Source organism: Toxotes jaculatrix, chromosome 18 (genome assembly GCF_017976425.1).
Source record: "Toxotes jaculatrix isolate fToxJac2 chromosome 18, fToxJac2.pri, whole genome shotgun sequence".
Taxonomy (NCBI): domain Eukaryota; kingdom Metazoa; phylum Chordata; class Actinopteri; family Toxotidae; genus Toxotes; species Toxotes jaculatrix.
In genome coordinates, this window is record NC_054411.1 from 11,730,704 (window position 1) to 11,735,000 (window position 4,297).

Below are 4,297 nucleotides of genomic sequence, written 5' to 3' on the forward strand. Positions count from 1 at the left end.
TGACTCTACAGATCATTGTCTTTTCCTCCACATGGAAGCTGATCTTGTAGTTTTAGATGCTTCAACATAATGGTTCTTAGGCCAAAAAAAAAAAAAAAACACATTGGGTGCTGAAACAAATCACTGCCTGCAGGCTGCAGTGTAATTAATCACAGTCCATCACTGTGACATACAAATTCCATCAGTTCATTTTTATTTCTACCAATTTTACATGGACCTATTTGGTGCTGCATTTGTGTATAGGTTGATTAAAACTTACTTCATGTTGGGTTATGGAGTTTACAGGCGCTGTGCTGAAGCAAAATTATTATGAGTAACAGAGAGGAAAAGAAAATGTATCTATGCTGGAACCTTGTGTACATGAGTAACATTAAATATGCTTTTCAAATGATGGCTGTGGGTTGTTTTTAGTCTGAATGCCCACTAAAACTGTTTCCACTCCCACAGCTCACTATAAATGGGTGTAGACAGACCTTTAATCATGCTTGTAAATCAATGCATCTTCCTTCTCCACCAATTTCAATGAAAGAGAGCAGCAGAGTATTTCAATCTCCAGTCATTACACATGACCACTACGCACGGCTGTGGCTATTTCAGAGTGAATGTGTTATCATTAATGAATCAAATGTACCAACAAACTGTCACCGGCAACGATCGCTTAATCATAATTATCAAACATCAGAGAGGTAATGCTTTACTTTATACTGCTCATTGGAATAGACTGAGTGACTGATCACACAAAAGTAATTACTTTGGGCCTTTTATTGCAAAACAATAAAGATTGTAAAAAAAATTATCATATCATCCGCTACTGACTCTAGAAAAGTGTGTGCTCACACACTATCTGAGCTGTGTAAAGTTTGCACAGTCTAACCACAGGTTCAGTTTTTACAAATATTAGTTAAATGTGTAGGAAATGCCAAATGCTTGTGTGTGTGCATTGTTCACAGATCTGGCCCTCGGTTTGCTCTGTTTAAATGAAAGGACATATTGTGTGACATGCGTGTCCAGTTGGTCCTTGTTTGACCTTTTGTTTAACTATAATAGCATCTTGTTCTGTCCAATTTTCTGAAATGAGTAACCATTTTGACACATCAAAATGGCTAATGGCATAAAATTCTTTCTTCGTCTTTTGAGGTTTTGAGTGGTTCCACAAGTGAGACTTCTGGAACCAGTCGTCTTTGTTCTACAAAGAGGAAACTGTTTTGGTGCCTTTAGATGGTAGCTTGATAGCCTCCCCTAGAGCACAATACAAAAACATATTTATTTTTTATGCTTTTGCCAAAGCCAACTTACAGGTTCCTCACACTGCTGCGAGCCTTCCTCTAGACAGCATTTGAATCTGACACTGGGAGAGGGAAGGTTGGATGGCAGGGGGGCTGGATGTGCTGATGGATGGATGTGTGTGATGTGGGGGAGTGAAAGAATTTCCCCTGAACCTCTCTGACAGCTGGAGCTCGCTGTCAGCCTGCAGCACTACGGCAAGGTGGAGATGAAACTCTACCAAGTCCTGATAAAAATCTTGTCACAGAACTTTTCTTTTGTTTCTAAAGCAGAGAGAAGTTTTTTTTTCCCCATACAGCAAGCAATACAGATATCCACCATATCTGAGTAAACTGCACCACTGCTGTCCTTTGTTTCCTTTGTGTTTTGTCCAGTGTTGAGTTTTAAAAGACACCCACATAAGATCAAATGGGCTGATAGTTTGTGATATAGAGCAGCAATAAAATTTCCTGATTCATTACAAACGAACACTGAGCAATCGCACTGACAATAAGAGGAGGTGTAAGAATGAACAAACATGGCTTAAAGGTTCAAGACATCATTTTTTTGATTGAGGAAACAAAATCTTTTTTATTGAAAACTCAGACTGCATACTGCACTCGAGGGAAATAAAGAGGAATTAGCTTCGAGAGTTATTATTTGTACCCTGTGTGGATAAAGGATTATGGGCCAGGGGGATGGTGGCCCTGAGGTGATTCTGAAGGTGGGATGTTCAGCGGATGGAGAGGGAAGCAAACTGGGTCAGAGAACAAAGGAAAGAGGGGTGTTGAGGTATTATGGAAGTTGCAAATGTGGCTCATCTGCTGCGGATGTTGCAAGATACTGAAGATACGGCATCGCCTTCTATGTACTGAAACCTCTTTTATTAATAAAACCCCATTCAGGACATAATCAGTGGCTTGCACGGCTGTGGAAATATTTCACACGCAGCCAGAAAACAATGCAGTGCCCATCACATATCATTTTCCACCCTGTGAATCATTGCTCACTGTAAAAGATCAATAGAGCTTGCACTGTATCTCAGACTGTGCCCTATTTTTCAGTTTTAAGCCTCAAGCCTGATTTTTAAATGCTTACAGTATCTAGACTGGAGATAACTAGGCACAACTCTCATCTTTACAGCTCCAGCCTACTCATGATGCATTAATCTCACTTGGTCCTGTTACAACGTGCTTTGTTTCCACTCTTGTTCCTAATGGAATAAGAAAGTGCACAAGGAGAAGAGAAAGACAGAGGGAAGGAGATTTATGACTATAAAAAAATAAAATAAATAAATAAATAAATAGAAACAGGACCAGATATAAAAAAGTTCAGGTACAATCAGTTTTAGAGTTTGTTCAGCACACTGCTGAGGTTTCTGAATAATTTACTGGGTGCTTAAATAGCTCCTTGCTCCAGGTAGTGTGAGTTTGGGTGGCACAGACTACGAGGCTGCTGATCGGGCACAGACAGAAACACGCACAGGGAGAGACAGAGGGGAGTTGATTTAATTGGTTGAATGAGCTCAAAAGAGACTAATCTACTTTTTTCTATCTCACTGGTTTCTTCTTCTGTCAATTTCTTTTTTTGCTTTTTATCAGCTATCTGTCTTTCATGCTTGTTTTTATTAGTAATATGTCATGCTTTCTCTGTAAATTTGCATTTTTCCTGCTTTCTGTGTTGCTCTCTCTCTCTCACCATCTTCCTCTCTTCCTTACTTCTTTTTCCTTGCATTTTCTCCACCTTTCTTCCTTTACACTACCCCCATCTGGTCTCTGTGCGACCATTAATAATGCAACAAAGCTCGAGTTCTTTGGAGCTCATTTTAAAATGTTTGTTTTTGCACTGACATCTAAATAGCGGGCCCTCCTTAGAAGTGATCTTGTAATAACGCGCTACTGTTGATAGTGTTCGACTACAAAGACAACTCACCGAGAAACTACCTTTAGCTCTGGGCTCATCCTGTTATAACTGCACTTTTTACTTTAACTGTGAAATTCAGAGGAAGGATTTCTTTGCTTAAATGACACGTGTATTTGAAAAGAAATATAAATGGACAGCCTTTGGGTCTACTAGCTGCAGGCATTCTTTGCACAGAAAGGGTAGGAGGGAATTTAAATATGCATGTGAGCATATTACACTACATGGCATCAGTAGTTTTGGGGGTTTTTTTATACACAGAAAGTGACGTCTAGAGTGGTACGTTGTTATTCAAGCTGATAACGTCTTCAATATTCAGTTGAAATATAATTCTGATTCTTCAAGGCTCTCAGTGCAATGCTAAGTGATAGCTGTGGTTTTTGGCATAGTCTGACTGAGAAACCAATCTCTCTCCTGGCTCTTGGCATTGTGGTGTTTAATTTTCCCTTAAATACTATCTGATAATTACATTTCATGTCACACTGACCTGCCACACTATCCACAAAGTCTTTGTATCAGTACCGTTTACTCTCACAGTGCTAAGTGAACCGAGCAGATGCCAAATATTCTTTCTTGGCCCTGTTTATATTGGCAACCTTGTTAAGTTTACAAATTAACTAGAAACTCCACAATTTAATCACGCGTGATTTGATTATGGGAGTAATTATGAAAAGACAAGAAATCATTGCTTTATATAAATGCTAACATAAAAACCATTAATAACAAAAAAGATGGAGCAGCTAGGGTCCCAGTTGTGAAGTGTTTTTTTTTTTCGTCCCATTGATATGCAGGTATAATATCAAATAATCACGCAACATGAGTGCAGTGTATTATTTACTAGAGTGAAGACAGCACTGGCATCGTCAGTCGAACGTGCAGTCTGTCAAACTTAATCAACATTTTTGGAGAGCACCTCCAGCACCAGCAGTAGGCTGTTTTCACAGAGGACTAGCTGACATGCCACAGCAGGAAAAGCAGAGGTGTAAATAAAAACATTAATGATGGCTGAGTTCCATTTTCCTGCTTCAGTTTCGAGGTCCTGCATTGTACATGATGGCTCACTCTCACACTTTCATGGCTCACTGGGACACATTAGTAACACCTGTGCTTCCCC